Raw genomic sequence first — 22,618 nt, 5'->3', positions numbered from 1 at the left:
GTGTGAAAATTTTTCCTTTAGGCTGTTGAAATTTCTGATTTGCCATATCCTAGGAAATAGAAATAATAAAAAGCTGCCAATGAATGTGTATTGACACTAGAAGTGTAAGCAGATGCTCCTGAGTTCTCAGAGGTTAAGTAACTTTCCCAGGATCAGTCAATAAGAAGCACTGCAGAACTGTCAACTACATAAAAGAAGTATATTGCATAAGAAAAATACTGAAGGGAACACAACAAACTCTTAAGTAGTTACCATGAAACTGGTTATTTGTGAATGTGATTGCTATTTTTCTATATTTTCCAAAATTTTCACAAGTATGTCATTTTATTTTATTTTTTAAATTTTTTTTGTTTCTGTAAATGACTTCTTTTTTTTATTATTATACTTTAGGTTTTAGGGTACATGTGCACAATGTGCAGGTTGGTTACATATGTATCCATGTGCCATGTTGGTTTGCTGCACCCATTAACTCGTCATTTAGCATTAGGTATATCTCCTAATGCTGTCCCTCCCCCCTCCCCCCACCCCACAACAGTCCCCAGAGTGTGATGTTCCCCTTCCTGTGTCCATGAGATCTCATTGTTTAATTCCCACCTATGAGTGAGAACATACAGTGTTTGTTTGGTTTTTTGTCCTTGTGATAGTTTACTGAGAATGATGGTTTCCAGTTTCATCCATGTCCCTACAAAGGTCATGAACTCATCATTTTTTATAGCTGCATAGTATTCCATCGTGTATATGTGCCACATTTTCTTAATCCAGTCTATCATTGTTGGACATTTGGGTTGGTTCCAAGTCTTTGCTATTGTGAATAGTGCCGCAATAAACATACGTGTGCATGTGTCTTTATAACAGCATGATTTATAGTCCTTTGGGTATATACCCAGTAATGGGATGGCTGGGTCAAATGGTATTTCTAGTTCTAGATCCCTGAGGAATCACCACACTGACTTCCACAATGGTTGAACTAGTTTGCAGTCCCACCAAGAGTGTTAAAGTGTTCCTATTTCTCCACATCCTCTCCAGCACCTGTTGTTTCCTGACTTTTTAATGATGGCCATTCTAACTGGTGTGAGATGGTATCTCATTGTGGTTTTGATTTGCATTTCTCTGATGGCCAGTGATGATGAGCATTTTTGCATGTGTTTTTTGGCTGCATAAATGTCTTCTTTTGAGAAGTGTCTGTTCATGTCCTTTGCCCACTTTTTGATGGGATTGTTTGTTTTTTTCTTGTAAATTTGTTTGAGTTCATTGTAGATTCTGGATATTAGCCCTTTGTCAGATGAGTAGGTTGCGAAAATTTTCTCCCATTTTGTAGGCTGCCTGTTCACTCTGATGGTAGTTTCTTTTGCTGTGCAGAAGCTCTTTAGTTTAATGAGATCCCATTTGTCGATTTTTGGCTTTTGTTGCCATTGCTTTTGGTGTTTTAGACATGAAGTCCTTGCCCACGCCTATGTCCTGAATGGTATTGCCTAGGTTTTCTTGTAGGATTTTAATGGTTTTAGGTCTAACATGTAAGTCTTTAATCCATCTTGAATTAATTTTTGTATAAGGTGTAAGGAAGGGATCCAGTTTCAGCTTTCTACATATGGCTAGCCAGTTTTCCCAGCACCATTTATTAAATAGGGAATCCTTTCCCCATTGCTTGTTTTTGTCAGGTTTGTCAAAGATCAGATAGTTGTAGATATGCGGCATTATTTCTGAGGGCTCTGTTCTGTTCCATTGATCTATGTCTCTGTTGTGGTACCAGTACCATGCTGTTTTGGTTACTGTAGCCTTGTAGTATAGTTTGAAGTCAGGTAGCATGATGCCTCCAGCTTTGTTCTTTTGGCTTAGGATTGACTTGGCGATGCGGGCTCTTTTTTGGTTCCATATGAACTTTAAAGTAATTTTTTCCAATTCTGTGAAGAAAGTCATTGGTAGCTTGATGGGGATGGCATTGAATCTATAAATTACCTTGGGCAGTATGGCCATTTTCACGATATTGATTCTTCCAACCCATGAGCATGGAATGTTCTTCCATTTGTTTGTATCCTCTTTTATTTCATTGAGCAGTAGTTTGTAGTTCTCCTTGAAGAGGTCCTTCACAACCCTTGTAAGTTGGATTCCTAGGTATTTTATTCTCTTTGAAGCAATTGTGAATGGGAGTTCACTCATGATTTGGCTCTCTGTTTGTCTGTGATTGGTGTACAAGAATGCTTGTGACTTTTGTACATTGATTTTGTATCCTGAGACTTTGCTGAAGTTGCTAATCAGCTTAAGGAGATTTTGGGCTGAGACAGTGGAGATTTCTAGATATACAATCATGTCATCTGCAAACAGGGACAATTTGACTTCCTCTTTTCCTAATTTAATACCCTTTATTTCCTTCTCCTGCCTGATTGCCCTGGCCAGAACTTCCAGACTATGTTGAATAGGAGTGGTGAGAGAGGGCATCCCTGTCTTGTGCCAGTTTTCAAAGGGAATGCTTCCAGTTTTTGCCCATTCAGTATGATATTGGCTGTGGGTTTGTCCTAGATAGCTCTTATTATTTTGAGATACGTCCCATCAATACCTAATTTATTGAGAGTTTTTAGCATGAAGGGTTGTTGAATTTTGTCAAAGGCCTTTTCTGCATCTATTGAGATAATCATGTGGTTTTTGTCTTTGGTTCTGTTTATATGCTGGATTACATTTATTGATTTGCGTATGTTGAACCAGCCTTGCATCCCAGGGATGAAGCCCACTTGATCATGGTGTGTAAGCTTTTTGATATGCTGCTGGATTCAGTTTGCCAGTATTTTATTGAGGATTTTTGCGTCAATGTTCATCAAGGATATTGGTCTGAAATTCTCTTTTTTGGTTGTGTCTCTGCCAGGCTTTGGTATCAGGATGATGCTGGCCTCATAAAATGTGTTAGGGAGGATTCCCTCTTTTTCTATTGATTGGAATATTTTCAGAAGGAATGGTACCAGTTCCTCCTTGTACCTCTGGTAGAATTCGGCTGTGAATCCATCAGGTCCTGGACTCTTTTTGGTTGGTAAGCTATTGATTATTGCCACAATTTCAGAACCTGTTATTGGTCTATTCAGAGATTCAACTTCTTCCTGGTTTAGTCTTGGGAGGGTGTATTTGTCAAGGAATTTATCCATTTCTTCTAGATTTTCTAGTTTATTTGCATAGAGGTGTTTGTAGTATTCTCTGATGGTAGATTGTATTTCTGTGGGATCAGTGGTGATATCCCCTTTTTCATTTTTTATTGCATCTATTTGATTCTTCTCTCTTTTCTTCTTTATTAGTCTTGCTAGCGGTCTATCAATTTTGTTGATCTTTTCAAAAAACCTGCTCCTGGATTCATTAATTTTTTGAAGGGTTTTTTGTGTCTCGATTTCCTTCAGTTCTGCTCTGATTTTAGTTATTTCTAGCCTTCTGCTAGCTTTTGAATGTGTTTGCTCTTGCTTTTCTAGTTCTTTTAATTGTGATGTTAGGGTGTCAATTTTGGATCTTTCCTGCTTTCTCTTGTGGGCATTTAGTGCTATAAATTTCCCTCTACACACTGCTTTGAATGTGTCCCAGAGATTCTGGTATGTTGTGTCTTTGTTCTCGTTGGTTTCAAAGAACATCTTTATTTCTGCGTTCATTTCCTTATGTACCCAGTAGTCATTCAGGAGCAGGTTGTTCAGTTTCCATGTAGTTGAGTGGTTTTGAGTGAGTTTCTTAATCCTGAGTTCTAGTTTGATTACACTGTGGTTTGAGAGACAGTTTGTTATAATTTCTGTTCTTTTACATTTGCTGAGGAGAGCTTTACTTCCAACTGTGTGGTCAATTTTGGAATAGGTGTGGTGTGGTGCTGAAAAAAAGGTATATATTCTGTTGATTTGGGGTGGAGAGTTCTGTAGATGTCTATTAGGTCCACTTTGTGCAAAGCTGAGTTCAATTCCTGGATATCCTTGTTAACTTTCTGTCTCGTTGATCTGTCTAATGTTGACAGTGGGGTGTTAAAATCTCCCATTATTATTGCATGGGAGTTTAAGTCCCTTTGTAGGTCACTGAGGACTTGCTTTATGAATCTGGGTGCTCCTGTGTTGGGTGCATACATATTTAGGATAGTTAGCTCTTCTGGTTGAATTGATCCCTTTACCATTATGTAATGGCCTTGTCTCTTTTGATCTTTGTTGGTTTAAAGTCTATTTTATCAGAGACTAGGATTTCAACTCCTGCCTTTTTTTGTTTTCCATTTGCTTGATAGATCTTCCTCCATCCCTTTATTTTGAGTCTATGTGTGTCTCTGCACATGAGATGGGTTTCCTGAATACAGCACACTGATGGGTTTTGACTCCTTATCCAGTTTGCCAGTCTGTGTCTTCTAATTGGAGCATTTAGCCCATTTACATTTAAAGTTAATATTGTTATGTGTGAATTTGATCCTGTCATTATGATGTTAGTTGGTTATTTTGCTCATTAGTTGATGCGGTTTCTTCCTAGCCTCGATGGTCTTTACAATTTCGCATGTTTTTGCAGTGGCTGATACCGGTTGTTCCTTTCCGTGTTTAGTGCTTCCTTCAGGAGCTCTTTTAGGGCAGGGCTGGTGGTGACAAAATCACTCAGCATTTGCTTGTCTGTAAAGTATTTTATTTCTCCTTCACTTATGAAGCTTAGTTTGGCTGGATATGAAAATCTGGGTTGAAAATTGTTTTCTTTAAGAATGTTGAATATTGGCCCCCACTGTCTTCTGGCTTGTAGAGTTTCTGCCAAGAGATCAGCTGTTAGTCTGATGGGCTTCCCTTTGTGGGTAACCCGACCTTTTTCTCTGGCCGCCCTTAACATTTTTTCCTTCACTTCAACTTTGGTGAATCTGACAATTATGTGTCTTGGAGTTGCTCTTCTGGAGGAGTATCTTTGTGGCGTTCTCTGTATTTCCTGAATCTGAGTGTTGGCCTGCCTTGCTAGATTGGGGAAGTTCTCCTGGATAATATCTTGCAGAGTGTTTTCCAACTTGGTTCCATTCTCCCCGTCACTTTCAGGTACACCAATCAGACGTAGGTTTGGTCTTTTCACATAGTCCCATATTTCTTGGAGGCTTTGTTATTTCTTTTTATTCTTTTTTCTCTAAACTTCCCTTCTTGCTTCATTTCATTCATTTCATCTTCCATCACTGATACCCTTTCTGCCAGTTGATCGCATTGGCTACCGAGGCTTCTGCAATCTTCGCGTAGTTCTCGAAACTTGGCTTTCAGCTCCATCAGCTCCTTTAAGCCCTTCTCTGCATTGGTTATTCTAGTTATCCATTCATCTAATTTTTTTTCAAAGTTTTTAACTTCTTTGCTATTGTTTTGAATTTCCTCCTGTAGCTCAGAGTAGTTTGATCGTCTGAAGCTTTCTTCTCTCAACTCGTCAAAGTCATTCTCCATCCAGCTTTGTTCCGTTGCTGGTGAGGAACTGTGTTCCTTTGGAGGAGGAGAGGTGCTCTGCTTTTTAGAATTTCCAGTTTTTCTGCTCTGTTTTTTCCCCGTCTTTGTGGTTTTATCTACTTTTGGTCTTTGATGATGGTGATGATGTACAGATGGGTTTTTGGTGTAGATGTCCTTTCTGTTTGTTAGTTTTCCTTCTACCAGACAGGACCCTCAGCTGCAGGTCTGTTGGAGTTTGCTAGAGGTCCACTCCAGACCCTGTTTGGCTGGGTGTCAGCAGCAGTGGCTGCAGAACAGCGGATTTTTGTGAGACCACAAATTCAGCTGTCTGATTGTTCCTCTGGAAGTTTTGTCTCAGGGGAGTACCTGGCCGAGTGAGGTGTCAGTCTGTCCCTACTGGGGGATGCCTCCCAGTTAGGCTGCTTGGGGGTCAGGGACCCACTTTAGGAGGCAGTCTGCCCGTTCTCAGATCTCCAGCTGCATGCTGGGAGAACCACTACTCTCTTCAAAGCTGTCAGACAGGGACATTTAAGTCCGCAGAGGTTCCTGCTGACTTTTTGTGTGTCTGTGCCCTGCCCCCAGAGGTGGAGCCTACAGAGGCAGGCAGGCCTCCTTGAGCTGTGGTGGGCTCCACCCAGTTCGAGCTTCCTGGCTGCTTTGTTTACCTAAGCAAGCCTGGGAAATGGCAGGCGCCCCTCCCCTAGCCTCGCTGCCACCTTGCAGTTTGATCTCAGACTGCTGTGCTAGCAATCAGTGAGACTCCGTGGGCATAGGACCCTCTGAGCCAGGTGTGGGACACAATCTCCTGGTGTGCCGTTTTCCAAGCCCATTGGAAAAGTGCAGTATTAGGGTGGGACTGACCTGATTTTCCAGGTGCCGTCTGTCACCCCTTTCTTTGACTAGGAAAGGGAACTCCCTGACCCCTTGCGCTTCCCGAGTGAGGCAATGCCTCGCCCTGCTTCGGCCTGCGCACAGTGCGCTGCACCGACTGTCCTGCACCCAGTGTTTGGCACTCCCTAGTGAGATAAACCCGGTACCTCAAATGGAAATGCAGAAATCACCCGTCTTCTGTGTCGCTCACGCTGGGAGCTGTAGACCAGAGCTGTTCCTATTCGGCCATCTTGGCTCCACCCCCACAAGTATGTCATTTTAATGAGAAGGAATAAAGTTTGTGAACACACTAACCTGACCAACCATCTTAAGATCATTTTGGGCCGGGTGCGGTGGCTCACACCTGTAATCCCAGCACTTTGGGAAGCTGAGGCGGGTGGATCATGAGGTCAGGAGATCGAGACCATCCTGGCTAACACGGTGAAACCCCGTCTCTACTAAAAATACGAAAAAAAAAAAATTAGCTGGGCGTGGTGGCGGGCACCTGTAGTCCCAGCTACTTGGATGGCTGAGGAGAATGGCATGAACCCAGAAGGTGGAGCGTGCAGCGAGCAGAGATTGCGCCACTGCACTCCAGCCTGGGCGACAGAGCGAGACTCCATCACACACACACACATACACACACACACACACACACACACACTCACACACACCATTTCGATAATTTCCTGTTGACAAATTTGGATTTATGAATGCAGATCTGTTCAGTTATTCACAGTTGTGTGTCTTTCTCTTCCTTGAACAGTTTCCACCCCTGACCATTTTCCCCCTGAATATTTAAACAACTCACAACTGTACAGTATGGAAATTTCACTTCTGCAATGGCCTCTTCAAGTTGGCCCTTTGCCTAATGATCAATTCAAACAAGAGGGGAATGTTTTCTGCTTATGTTTATAAGGATGGGCATTATCAGTGAGGTGGTAAGATCGGGAAGATGTGTCCAGACAGTGCAATAGGGCAGGACTATTCTGTGAGCATGCTGGTGAAGCCACACCAACGATACTGCAGTTGTGCTGCCAGATATTGGTATATGAATAGCAAAAAACTTAACTGCCATACAAATAACCTTTAGGTATTTGGAAAAGCCAGTTTCATTTTCAATGTTTAAAATAGGAGCTCCTTAACTTTTCCAGAAAGCTGGGGGTATAAAAAGCCGTTAGGGTGTAATGGAAAATACACTGCACTGAGATCAAGACCAAATATCATTAGTTACTTTTTGTAAGATCTTGGTCAGGAGCCTTATTTTATTTTATTTTTTTATTTTTGGACAAGTTCTCAGTCTGTCGTTCAACCTGGAGTGCAATGGCATGTTCATGGCTCATGGTGGCTTCAACCTCCTGGGCTCAAGCAATCTTCCCACCTCAGCCTTGTGAGTAGCTGGGACCACAGGAGGTTGCCACCATACCTAGCTAATTAAAAAAAAAATGTTGTAGTCATGGGGTCTTGCTGTATTGCCCAGGCTAGTCTTTAACTCCGGAGCTCAAGCAATCTTCATGCCTCGGCCTCCCAAAGTGCTGGGATTATAGATGAGTGCCACCATACCTGGCCAGATTTTTGAGCCTATTTCCTCACCTGTAAAATGGAGAACATAGTATAACTTTCCTTTCCACTTCAGTCATTTTGAGAATCAAATGAGATAATGTAAATTATAGCTTGTTGTAATCTTTAAAACCCAATACCAATAAAAGGCATCCTTACTTTTCACTGAAATTATTCCCAGATCATCGCATACCAAAGATGAATTTTTCCTAAAATTAATTACAGTAAAAAACCCCAACAAAACCTCAAACTATCAGGCATTTGAACTTCATCTTTGAAAGTTAGCAGTGTTACATTTCTTCATCCAGTGACATTGAGCAAGAAGAAGAATTAGCAAGTCAACCACTGCAACATTTATCAAGATTTATCCTTGTGAGCTCAAATCATTTTTCCATTTCTACTTCAAATTTTTTTCACTTATTACATAATTGGTTATTTCTTAGTTTTGAAATAGTACAGAAAATTTACCCTTTTCTTTAGACGTTTCTGATTTGCTGTATTATAGGAAATAGAAGAAAAAGCTGTTAATGAATGAGCAATTACATCTGGAAGCTTCTGAGATCTCTGAATTTCTAAGAATAATGCACCCCATTTCTGGGATGGATGGAAATCTGTTTTCTGCTTTACTGACACCAGGACTGCCGAGCAGAGGGGATTACTAACAGGGGCAAGGAGAAACAGCAGCAGTGATGGATGAAATGGCCTATAAGATGGTCTTTGGTCACAGCAGAGAGACTTCTGGAGTCATCCAGGAATTTTGCTGGAAGTCAAAACAGCTGGGGAAGAGGAGATGGGAAGACACAGAATTGAGGCTCCAGCAGTTCATCTTGTAAGGTCACAGACAGTGGTTTTGGTTGTGCTTATTTATCCGGATCCAGTGTATGGTCCTATCTTAGACTGGTGGTCTGTTATGCCACATTTTTGTTGTCCATGCTTTCATTGTGATGTTAAACAAATATTTAAGTAATAGTAGGTGTTCACATATTGGGGTTTAGAGGCCAAGATGGCCTTCTGCATCCTGTATATGAATATTCATCATGTTGTGCAGAGTTCATTGGAAGCAAATTCACAATGGCAGTGCAAAAGAAGCCATTGTAATCTCAATAAATTTAAGAAAATCAAAATCATATCAGGTATCTTCTCAGACCACAGTGGAATAAAATTAGAAATCAATTCCAAAAGGAGCTGTTAAAACTATGCAAATACATAGAAATTAAATAATTTGCTCCTGAATAATTTTGAAGTTAATGAAATTAAGATGGAAATTTAAAAATTCTTTGAAATGAATAATAGTGATACAAGTTATTAAAACCTCTGGAATACATCAAAAGCAGTGCTAAGAGGAAAGTTCATAGCATTAAATGCCTACATCAAAAAATCTGAAGAGCACAAATTGACAACCTAATGTAACACCTCAAGGAATTAAAGAAGAACAACTGAATTCAAACCTAGCAGAAGAAAAGAAATAACCAAGATCAGAGAAAAGCTAAATGAAACTGAAATAAAAAATTAAACAAAAAGCTGGTTCTTTGAAAAGATAAACAAAATTGATAGATCATTAGCAAGATTAACCAAAGAAGAGAGAAGATCTAAATAAGCTTAATTAGAAATGAAACTGGAGGCATTACAACTGATACCACAGAGGTAGAAAAGATTATTCAAGACTACTATGAACACCTTTATGTGCACAAACTAAACCTAGAGGAAATGGATAAATTCATAGAAATATACAAGCCTCTTAGATTAAATCAGGAAGAAATAGAAGGCTGGGTGTGGAGGCTCACGCCTGTAATCCCAGCACTTTGGGAGGCCGAGGCGAGTGGATCCCTTGAGACTAGGAGTTCAAGACCAGCCTGGGCAACATGGTGAAGCCCTGCCTCTAAAGATATATATGTAAAAATTAGCCAGGCACGGTGGCACATGCCTGTAGTCCCAGCTACTTAGGAAGCTGAGGCAGGAGGATCATTTGAGCCCCGGATGTGGAGGTTGCAGTGAGCCGAGTTTGCGCCATTGCACTCCAGCTTAGGTGACAGGGCGAGGCCCTATCTCAAAAAACAAAAACAAGAAAACCCTGAACAGACCAATAATAAGCAGTGAGACTGAATAGCTAATTTATAAAAAATGACTATCCTAAGTGAAATAACTTAGCAGTTTATTTTTTAAAAAAATTTATTTGTAACAACAAAGCCCAGGACCAGATGGATTCACAGCTGAATTCTACCAAACATTCAAGGAATAATTGGTACCAATCCTACTGAAACTGTTCCAGAAGATTGAGAAAGAGGGAATCCTCCCTAAATCATTCTATGAAACCAGTATCACCCTAATACCAAAACCAGGAAAGGACATAACACAAAAGGAAAACTACAGACCAGTATCTCTAATGAACATAGACACGAAAATCCTCAACAAAATGCTAGCCAACCGAATCCAACAGCACATTAAAAAGATAATACATCCTGATCAAGTGGGTTTCATCCCAGGGAAGCAAGAGTGGCTTAACATATACAAGTTAATTAATGTGATACATCATATAAACAGAATTAAAAACAAAAACAATATGGTCATCTCAATGGATGCAGAAAAAGCATTTGGTAATATTCAGCATCCCTTCCTGATAAAAACCCTGAATAAACTAGGCATAGAAGGGACTTACTTCAAAAAAATAAAAGCCATATATGACAAACCCACAGCCAACATCATACTGAATGGTGACAACTTGAAAGCATTTCCACTGAGAACTGGAAGAAGACAAGGATGCCCACTTTCACCACTTCTATTCAACATAGTGCTGGAATTCCTATGAAGAGCAATCAGGCAAGAGAAAGAAATAAAGGGCAACCAAATTGGAAAAAAGGAGGTCAAACTAGTGCTGTTCACCAATGATATGATCTTATACTTCGAAAACCCTAAAGACTCACCCAAAAGACTCTTAAATTTGATAAATGAATTTAGTAAAGTCTCAGGTAACAAAATTAATGTACATGAATCAGCAATGCTATATATCAACAACAACTGAGCCGAGAGTCAAATCAAGAATTCAATTCCCTTTACAATAGCAGAAAAACAAAATGAAAACAAAATCCTAACCAAGAAGGTAAAAGACCTCTATAAGGAAAACTACAAAACACTGCTGAAAGAAATCATAGATGACACAAACAAATGGAAATACATCTTATGCTTATGGATGGGAAGAATCAATATTGTAAAAATGACCATACTGCCAAAGCAATCTACAGATTCAATGCAATTCCCATCAGAATACCATGATTTTTCACACAGAAAACAATCCTAAAATTCATATGGAACAAAAAAAGAGCCCAAATAACCAAAGTAATCCTAAGCAAAAAGAACAAATCTGGAGGCATCACATAACGACTTCAAATCGTACTACAAGGCTATAGTTACCAAAACAGCATGGTACTGGTATAAAAATAGGCACTTAGACCAATGGAAGAGAAGAAAGGACACAGAAATAAAGCCAAATCCTTAAACAGCCAGCTGATCTTCAACAAAACATACATAAATTGGGGAAAGGACACCCTATGCAATAAATGGTGCTGGGAAAACTGGCAAGCCACATGTAGAAGAATAAAACGGGATTGCCATCTCTCACAATATACAAAAACCAATTCAAGATGGATCAAAGATTTAAATCTTAGCCCTGAAACCATAAAAATTCTGTGAAATAACATTAGAAAAAGTATTCTGGACATTAGCTTATGCAAAGAATTCATGACCAAGACCCCAAAAGCAAATGCAACAAAAATAAAAACAAATGGGACCTAATTAAACTAAAAATCATCTGCACAGCAAAAGAAATAATTGGCAGAGTAAACAGACAACCCACAAAATGGGAGAAAACAGTTGCAAACTATGTATCTGACAAAGGGTTAGTAACCAGAATTTACAAGGAACTCAAACCAATCAGAAAAAAATTCCATCAAAAATTGGGTGAAGGATATGAATAGACATTTTTCAAGAGAAGACATAAAAATGACTAACAAACGTGAAAAAATGCTCAACATCACTAATCATCAGGGAAATGCAAATCAAAACCACAGTGAGATATCATCTTATTCCTGCAAGAAAGGCCATAATTAAAAAGTCAAAAAAACAATAGATGTTGGCGTGGATGTGGCAAAAAGGAAACACTTTTACACTGCTAGTGGGAATGTAAATTAGTACAACCTCTAAGGAAAACAGTGTGGCGATTCCTTAAAAGTAGATCTATCATTCACTCCAACAATCCCACTACAGGGTATCTATCGAAAGAAAAAGAAGTCATTATATGAAAAAGACACAGGCACACACAGGTTTACAGCAGCACAATTCACAATTGTAAAGATAATGGAGTCAACCTAAGTGCCCATTGACCAATGAGTGGATAAAGAAAATGTGGTATGTATAACCAAGGAATACTACTTAGACATGAAAAGGAATGAAATAATGTCTTTTGCAGCAAGTTGGATGATGCTGGAGGCCATTATTCTAAGTGAAGTAATTCAGCAATGGAAAACCAAATACTCTATGTTCTCATTTATGAGTGACAGCTAAGCTCTGAGGATGCAGATATGCAGAGTGATATAATGGACTTTGAGGACTTGAGCGGGAGGGTGGGGAGGAAGATGAAGGATAAAAGGCTACATACTGGATGCAGTGTACATTGCTTAGGTGATAGGTGCAGTGAAATCTCAAAATTCACCACTACAGAATTCATCCATGTAGCCAAAAACCGCTTGTAGCCCAAACCAAAAGCTATTGAAATTAAAAGAATAAATAAAAAGAGAAGCTATTGTAAGCCCACAACACACAGAATCAGGGAGTCACTGAGTTACTGTGAGAATGTTCAGCTAATCTTTTTATTTTTTAATGACAACTTAATGTCCCCAAAGCAATCTAAACAGTTTAAGCATCATTGCAAACCACTTTGTGAAGCAATATATTATAAATACAAAATTGTCTTTCCTTAAATATAAAGGCTGCTGGAGAATTAAATCTTCAGGATATTGTTAAAGATTTTCATATTTTTTTCTTAAAAATTTAATTCTGAAGAAGGAAATATAATCAGGTAAAGCAATTAGGTCTGTTTATGAAAAGCCTGGCAGACTTACCTCCATCATAGAGCCATCTTATGCTGATTGCCTTTTAATTAGGCCATTGCTGTATATCTTAATCCTAGGATGTTCTAATAATGTTGACAATCTCAGTGGTGTGTGGAGAAGGTTCATGCTTAACATACAAATTTGCAACATGAGTCAAGCTTGGTTCAAACACGTTTAGGGTTTTTTTCACACATATTTTCTTTTGGCAATTAATCCTTCATATTATGTCAATATCATCAGATCGTTAATTGATGGAATTAAACAGAAACAGCTCAAATTGATATAGTTAATTGCACCCTGCATAGAACTAGATAGGAAGCAATTAAACGGCAATATCAGTGGCATACTTCCAGTAAACCGAGAATGGGGTTACAGAAGTAGTATCCTGCTATCTTAGAGGCACTTAATGAGGAATCCAAAGGAGCATCTTGATTCATTTTTTCAATTGCCACAAAGGATGATCATTGGGTTAGAAAGAACAGAGTTGCCTATGAAAAAAGGCTATTGACAGCCAGTTTAGGATGGAGACACTGGGAGCTGCAGTATCACACACCCCTATCCTGCATTGCATAGTGAATTTTGAAGGGAAGCAAAGTCTTCTATTAACATCAAATAATTGCAGAAATAACTGCTAAGAATTAGCAGTGTGTTCCATGAAGTGAGATGTAAATATCCTAGCATAGAACAAATGGAACAAAGTCTAGAGTGGGACATAGGAAGATGGGAACCATTAGTCAAACTGGTTAAAAAGATTAACTTTTGCTTGTCATACCAAGGAATAAAGGAAGAGATAGCCAAACTGGTTAAAGACTATTATCAATTTATTACTGATTAAAATGTAGAAAATGAAATCAGAATGTCCTAGAATAATGGATTGGAGCAAGGAGCCAAAGAGAGGATGGATTAAAAATACATGTACTCTATGAACTGGTAATTCCATGTCTAGGTATATATCCAAGAGAAAAAGATAGTCCAAAAAAATTTAACATAAATATTCATGTCAGTTTTATTTGTAATATTCCCAAATTAAGCTGGGAAGGAGCACACAGGAACTTTCTGGGGTAATGGAAATTTTCTATATCTTGATTGGGTTAGTGATTACATGGTTGAATATGTTTGTCAAAAGTAATTGAACTTTACATTTAAACTATATGAATTTTATTGTAAATTGTACATCAGTAAAGCCAATTTTAAAAAGATGGAAGAGATTGGGGAAGTGGGGGACATACCTTCAAATTGTGGCACAGAACCAGAAAAATCTTGCCTTCCAAGATAGCAAGTGAACAACAATATCCCTAGGTTCAAAGCAGCTCTGTGTTCTTGAGCCAATAACCCAAACTACTTTATAGTTTGTATATATAACTATGTACAAGTAGACCATGTATAGTGAATAGTCTCAGACTGCAACTGAACTATTCAAAATATCATTATTTATTTGGACACAAAGTTATAAAAACTTGGACATGTAGAACAAATATCTTTTAAAATCTAAAACACTGAAATTTGCTGTCCTGATGCTACACAATTTCCAAATATTTTAGTGGGTGTGATAGGCAGAATAATGGCCCCTAAAATGTCAGATCCTGATGTCTAGAAGCTGTAAATGTTGCCTTATAAGGAAAAAGGGTCTTTGCATATGTGACTAAGGATCTTCAGATGAATATATTATCCTGGGTTATTCAGGTGGCTTCCAAATGCTTTCACAAGTGTTCTCATAAGAGAGGAAAAAAGGAGATTAGAGAGAGACATAGAAGAGGAGGAAGCAATGTGACCATCCAGGCAGAGATTATGGTATTGGAAAGGAAGGGAAAAAGGAATGAAGAAGAGCAATACTTTATTTTTCATTACTTAAATAAACGTCTGTGTATAGACCTGTCATGTCTGCCAGGTGGAAATTTTTTTTAGTTTCTTTGAGTTGTTCAGTTCCATGGGGTTGTGCTGCAGTTTGAGAGGGCTTGCACTGTGCTAGAGTATTGGTGAGAAGCCCACCTGTTCCTTGGTCTTTGGACCATCTAGGCCAGTGCTGAAAGCCCTTGTTTCTGTTCACGTAGCCTCCCCCATCCAGAAGACTACTGCTTAATTGCTATGTTGGGAACCTCATGGTTCTCTCTGCTGCTTCTGGCTCCAACTTTAGAGGTTAGCTCATGCAGACTCCCTTCATTCTTTTGGTCTAAAATCCAGGGGAACATCATTCTGGCATTGGGTGGGGGCAGTATGGGGGAGCCCCACAACCTTCTGCCTGTTATTCCCAAATATTTAATTTATGCCCCAACCTCTTTTTTCCTTCAACTTTTAAGTTCCAGGTTACATGTGCAGGATGTATAGGTTTGTTACATAGGCAAATGTGTGCCATGGTGGTTTGCTGCACCTATCAACCCATCACCTGGGTATTAAGCCCAGCATTCATTAGCTATTCTTCCTGATGCTCTTCCTCCCTGTGGGCCCACCCCACCCACCATGACAGCCCCCAGTGTGTGTTGTTCCCCACCGTGTGTCCGTTCTCATTGGTCAACTCCTTTTTAAAGTTCTCTCTAAATGCTTGAAATTTTGGAGCACAGAAGCCAGAGTGAGCCACACACTGTTTACCCTTCCTGTCACTGGTAGCTTCATAAAATTCTAGGGGTGAACAGCTTTCCAGGAATTATTATAGATGAGTACCTGGGCCCGGCGGACCCTGCTTAAGGATTGGCGTGGAAATTGTGATATTCAGAGTGGGTACATCCTGTGGAATGGTTTCCTTCAAGAATTCTATTTTTTTTCTGTCTCAGAACATACGTAAACACATTCAGTTCTAGTTACAATTATTAACTGACCCAGTTACTAATCTTCTGTTTAAATATCTATTTATCTGTAAAATCTGTTAAACTGCTGTTAAAAACACCCCACAAACATTATGGAAGTTTGAATATGGACTGTGTATTTGATGATATTATAGAAGTTTTGTTAATTTTGTTAGATATGACAGTGGTATCATGGTTTGTAGGAGAATTTCCTTATTTTAAAAAGATGTATGTTGAAATGTTATGGGTGACATGGTGTGAAGTCTGCAAGTTGCCTTCAAATGGGTCAGTAAAATTGTGTGTGTTTGTGTTGTGTGGTATGTATGGTGCATGTGTGTGTGTGTTGTGTGGTATGCATGGGGTGTGTGTGTATGTGTGTGTTGTGTGATATGTATGTGTGTGTGTGTGTGTCCCTTGCCCCCTCTTCTCTACCCTTTTCTACCTCAAACACAGAGCAGACTCCTATAAAGATAGGGACAGGGAATGGAAGAGCAGGTAAATCACATGTGAAAAAATATGAAAAAAATTGTTAAATTTAAGTAAAGGGTTACAGATGGTCGCTGTAATATTGTAATATTGATTTAACTTCTCTAAAAAGCCTCAACTTCTCCCAAAGTCTCACTTTCTTCTTCAGTAGACTAATAATAATAATAAGAAAAAAGGATTATCAAAATTTATGGTGTTCTTGTGAGATAAAGCAAGCTAATAATATATGTAAAGCACTTAGCATGTGTTAGAAAATGCGTAATATTCATCACATTAGCTATTTCATTATCATTGTTGTTGAGCCCTCAGACCCCTTGTGGGTCATGAGATTTTAGGGAATGATCTGGGTTGCTCTGGGGCCACTAAACTCTGAAACAGGAAATTTCAAAGTCTCAAGTTTTGAGAATGTTTTGAAAGCTTTGATTGCATAGAGGTAGGCTACTATTCCTCAGCTTTATTTGAAATCAGAGCAGCTGTAGGTCTTCTAAAGACTTTCTAGATATATGGAAATACTGCGCTAGTAAGAAGCTGGAAAAATGAAAGTTCTGGGATCCTTCTGTGGCTGGTTCCTCTTGGGACACATGCTAGGAATCTTTTTCTAGAGAGACCCCAGGTCATAAGGAGCCAATGCTGTGGAGTCTGTGCCTCCCTGTAACAAATATATATTTTTTCAGTTGAGAATTTGACATACATAACATGTAGGAAAAGGAATGCTTTTTCTTCCTGTTAATGACTATCTAGTCTGGGTATTCATTCATTCATTTATTTAATCATTCATCCATCCCTGTAATATTTATCGAGCACCTGTTATGTGAAGACACATCCAGATATTATTTTTTTAAATCTTGCTTCATCTGTCCCAGGCTTTTTTCCCTCAACATACAGTAAGAGATGCCTGGAGAGAAATGAAATGCCAAGTGTATTTTAATCCCTTAGAAGTACTGAAATAACCTATTGGGTATTATGCTGATTACCTGGGTGACAAAACTGTCTGTACACCAAAACCCTGCAACAAACCTGCCATGTATCCCTTGAATCTAAAATAAAAGTTGGAAAGAAGAAAAGAAAATCAACATTTAATTTCCACTCCCCTAACTTCAATTAATATAAGTCTGGACCTGTTACTACAAAAATAGTACTATATCCAAAAGGTCAATCAGTTCTAGTCAACATTTTTCTTATTTCAGTCAATTTAATATAGATAAAAATTCCAGTACAAATGAAGTGATGTGAATTATTCCTTACAGCAGAGACTGTCAAACCTGGATGCTCATTAGAATCAGCTAAAGATCCTGGGCACACGTATGTTTATTGCGGCACTACTCACAATAGCAAAGATGTGGAACCAACCCAAATGTCCAACAATGATAGACTGGATTAGGAAACTGTGGCACATATGCACCATGGAATACTATGCAGCCGTAAAAAATGATGAGTTCATGTCCTTTGTAGGAACATGGATGAAGCTGGAAACCATCATTCTCAGCAAACTATCGCAAGGACAAAAAACCAAACACCGCATGTTCTCACTCGTAGGTGGGAATTGAACAATGAGAACACTTGGACATAGGAAGGAGAACATCACACACCGGGGCTTGTTGTGGGGTCGGGGAGTGGGGAGGGATAGCATTAGGAGATATACCTAGTGTAAATGACGAGTTAATGGGTGCACATGTATACATATGTAACAAACATGGCACATGTATACATATGTAACAAACCTGCATGTTGTGCACATGTACCCTAGAACTTAAAGTATAATAAAAAAATATAAAAAAAAACAAAAAGAATCAGCTAAAGATCTTAAAATATTTCTCGTTTTTTTTAAAGCCTTCAAAATCTACTGAACCAGAATCTCTAAAGTCTCAGGACTCTATTGTTTCAACAGTTTCCGGATGATTTCTGATAAAACTGGTACATAGATTGGCATTTAATAAATACTTCCTCAGAGTACACTGTAATAGGATGTGTATTACGACACACATTTTGAACTGGAAATGGAAAGGTTTTGCTTTTCTTTGTCAACCTGAAAACTTAATACTGAAATAAAGAGGTCAACTTAAAAAAAAATACTAGAATAAATTTAAGAACCCTCCCACCCCCAAAATGAGTAGATCCTTAGTTCTATACTCATCAACACAAGCACCCAAGTAGGTCGTCCTGATCTGGTGAGTAGGTTCTAGAAATCCAACAACAATCTCTTAAAATTATATTAAACATTTTGCTAAGAAAGCCTTTTCATCTCATTTCTTTGTAGTATTGGGGCTGTACTGTGTATACTGCATTGGAGCCTTTCACAGAAAGCAGGTGTTGTAATGTGGTTTTCTTGCGCTGACTCTCTTGTTGATGAGACCCACCTGGGATGTTTTTCTCAGCCTTGGATCATGCAATTGATTATTCTTGCTTTTCAAATAATCTTGAGGACCTAGAGACTCACAGGACTTTTGGAGGGTATCTGATGTTTTTAGCTACAATTTATTTTTAAGTAAATATTTGAAAAAACTTCTTAAAGGTTCCAAATATTAAGAATGAACCTATACTGAAAATGTAAATAAAGCAAGTTTTCCACTGAGAGGATATTAGAATATTTTAAACTGTATTTCCTTTGTGAAAGTGTACCTTAGAGACAAAGTAAAGAGATGTATCAGAAAGATAATTCTTGATATTTGAATGGCAGAATTAAATATATCTTGGAACTTAAAGTTTGTATACCAAAAAGAACAATATTTTGGATTTGAAGCATGGTGAACTGAAATTCTGCCCTCCTTCCTTTTTTCTACCCCAATGACCAATAATTCTAACGACTTAAGTAGCATGCTACCCAGCAGGTAGTATATGCTTAATAAGTATATACCAAATATAATAAAGACCAACCTAAGATGAAAGTTAAAGAAAGTTAAAGAAAGACTTAACCAATTAATTCAGTTGCTATTTTCGTGAAATTTTTGTTTTACATAGGTAGTGGAATGGCTATAATTCAATGAAAAGATGAGGGGTATATATCCTGAAAAAGAGGGAGAAAGAAGATTTAAAAAAGTTAGAAAAACCAAGAGTTCTTCAGGTTTATAGTTTTTGTTAGAGTTTTTTGTTATTTCTGCTGTATGTTATTTAGTCTAACATGGTGCAAGGCTAGATAGTACAATTACAATGGTTTAAAAAGGCATCTGTGATTCTTTGACACTCCTCCCATTGAGAGGCAGGGTCAATATTCCCTTTCCTTTGAATCTGGGCTTACCCTAGTGATTTTTTTTCTTTAACTTTTATTTTAAGTTCAGGGGTACATGTGTAGGATGTGCAGGTTTGTTACATAGGCAAACATGTGCCGTGGTGGTTTGCTGCACAGATCATCTCATCACCTAGATATTAAGTCCTGCATCCATTAGCTATTTTTTCTGATGCTCTCCCTCCCCTCCCCACTCTGAAAGACCCCAGTGTGTGGTGTTCTCCCCATATGTCCATGGGTTCTCATCATTGTGCTCCCACACATGACTGAGAACATGGAGTATTTGCTTTTCTGTTCCTGCATTAGTTTACTGAGGATAATGGCTTCCAACTCCATCCATGTCCCTACAGAGGACATAATCTCATTCCTTTTTATGGCTGCATAGTATTCTGTGGTGTATATGTACCACATTTCCTTTATCTTGTCTATCATTTATGGACATTTAGTTGATTCCATGTCTTTGTTATTGTGAATAGTGCTGCGATGAACATACACATGCATGTATCTTTATAATAGAATGATTTCTATTTTGGAGGGTATATACCCAGTAATGGGATTGCTGGGTCGAATAGTATTTCTGCCTCTAGGTCTTTGAGGAATTGCCACACTGCCTTCCACAATGGTTAAACTAATTTACACTCCCACCAGTGATGTAAAAGCATTCCTTTTTCTCCACAACCTCACCAGCATCTGTTGTTTTTTTGACTTTTTAGTAATAGCCATTCTGACTGTCATAAAATGGTATCTCATTGTGGTTTTGATTTACACTTCTTTAATGATCAGTGATGTTGAACTTTTTTTCATATGTTTGTTGGTTGCATGTGTCTTATCTTGAGAAGTGTCTGTTCATGTCCTTTGCCCATCTTTTTATGGTTTTTTTTCTTTCTTGTAAATTTAAGTTCCTTGCAGACTCTGGATATTAGACCTTTGTCAGATGGATAGATTTCAAAAATGTTCCCTCATTCTGCAGGTTGTTCACTCTAATGATAGTTTCTGCTCTGTAGAAACTCTTTTGTTTAGTTATATCCCATTTGTAAATTTTTGCTTTTGTTACAATTGGCTTTGGCATTTTTGTCATGAAATCTTTGCTCATGCCTATGTCCTGAATGATATGGCCTAGATTTTCTTCTAGGGTTTATACGTTTTGGGTTTTGCAGTTAAGTCTTTAATACATCTTGAGTTGATTTTTTTTTTTTTTGAGATGGAGTCTCATTCTGTTGCCTAGGCTGGAGAGCAATGGCATGATCTTGGCTCACTGCAATGTCTGCCTCCTGGGTTCAAGTGATTCTCCTGCCTCAGCCTCCCAAGTAGCTGGGACTACAGGAGTGCACTACCATGTCTGGCTAATTTTTGTATTTTTAGTAGAGATGGGGTTTCACCATGTTGGCCAGGTTGGTCTTGAATTTCTGACCTCAGGTGATCTGCCTGCCTTGGCCTCCCAAACTGCTGGGATACAGATGTGAGCCAATGCACCTGGCCTTTGAGTTGATTTTTGTATATGGTGTAAGGGAGGAGTCCAGTGTCAATTTTCTGCATATGGCTAGTCAGATCTCCCCCAGATTTTTCTAAGATCGGATGGTTGTGGGTATGTGGTCTTATTTCTGTTCCATTGATCTATGCATCTGTTCTGGTACCAGTACCATGCTGTTTTGGTTACTGTAGCCTTGTAGTATAGTTTGAAGTTGGGTAGCATGATGCCTCCAGTGTTGTTCTTTTTGCTGAGGATTGTCTTGGCTCTTCAGTCTCGTTTTTGGTTCCATATGAATTTTAAAATAGTTTTTTCTAACTCTGTAAAGAATGTCAATGGTCGTTTACTGGGAATGGCATTGAATCTACAAATTACTTTGGGCAGTATGGCCATTCTGACAATATTGATTCTTCCTGTCCGTGAGCATGGAATGTTTCTCCATTTTTGTGTGTGTGTGTGTGTGTGTCCTCTCCGACTTCTTTGAGCAGTGGTTTGTAGTTCTTTTTGAAGAGGTCCTTCGCTTCCCTTGTTAGCTGTATCCCTAGGTATTTTATTCTTTTTTTGTAGCAATTGTGAATGGGAATTCATTCATGATTTGGTTCTCTGCTTGCCTATTGTTGGTGTATAGGAATGCTAGCCATTTTGCACATTGATTTTGTGTCCTGAGAATTTCCTGAAGTTGCTTATCAGCTTAAGCTTTTGGGTTGAGATGATGGAGTTTTCCAGATATAGGATCATGGCATGTGCAAACAGATAATTTGACTTCCTCTCTTCTTGTTTGAATACTGTTTATTTTTTTCTCTTGCCTGATTGCCCTGGCCAGAACTTCCAATACTATGATGAATAGGAGTGGTGAGGGAGGGCATCCTTGTCTTGTGCCAGTTTTCAAGGGGAATGCTTTCAGCTTTTCAGTATGATGTTGGCTGTGGGTTTGCCGTATATGACTCTTATTATTTTGAGGTATCATCCTTCAATATCTAGTTTATTGAGAGTTTTTAACCTGAAGGGATGTTGAATTTTATTGAAGGCTTTTTCTGCATCTAGTAAGATAATCATGTGGTTTTTGTCTTTAGTCCTGTTTATGTAATGAATCACGTTTATTGATTTGCATATGTTGAACTAACCTTGCATCCTGGGGATGAAGCCAACTTGATTGTGGTGGATAAGCTTTTTGTTGTGCTGGTGATTCAGTTTGCCAGTATTTTGTTGAGGACTTTTGCATTGATGTTCATCAGGGATATTGGCCTCAAGTTATCCTCTTTTGTTGTATCTCTGCCAGGTTTGGGTATCAAGATGATGCTGGCCTCACAGAATGAGTTAGGGAGGAGTCTCTCCTTTTCAATTGTTTGGAATAGTCTCAGTAGAAATGGCATCAGCTTTTCTTTGTCCCTCTGGTAGAATTCAGCTGTGAATTCGTCTGGTCCCGGGTTTTTTTTTGTTGTTGTTGTTGTTGGTAGGCTATTTATTACTGCCTCAATTTCAGAACTATTGCTTGGCTATTCAGGCATTGAATTTTTTCCTCCTCTGGTTCAGTCTGGGGAGAGGGTGTATGTGTCCAGGAATTTACCCACTTCTTTTAGATTTTCTAGTTCATGTGCATAGAGGTGTTTTTAGTATTCTCTGATGACTGTATTTCCATGGGGTCAGTGGTGATATCCTCCTTGTCATTTTTGATTGTGTTTACTTGATTCTTCTCTCTTTTCTTCTTTATTAGTCTAGCTAGTGGTCTATTTTAT

The sequence above is a fragment of the Hylobates moloch genome, unplaced genomic scaffold, assembly GCF_009828535.3.
Source record: "Hylobates moloch isolate HMO894 unplaced genomic scaffold, HMol_V3 SCAFFOLD_10, whole genome shotgun sequence".
In the NCBI taxonomy this organism is placed as follows: domain Eukaryota; kingdom Metazoa; phylum Chordata; class Mammalia; order Primates; family Hylobatidae; genus Hylobates; species Hylobates moloch.
This window is presented reverse-complemented; position numbering follows the sequence as displayed.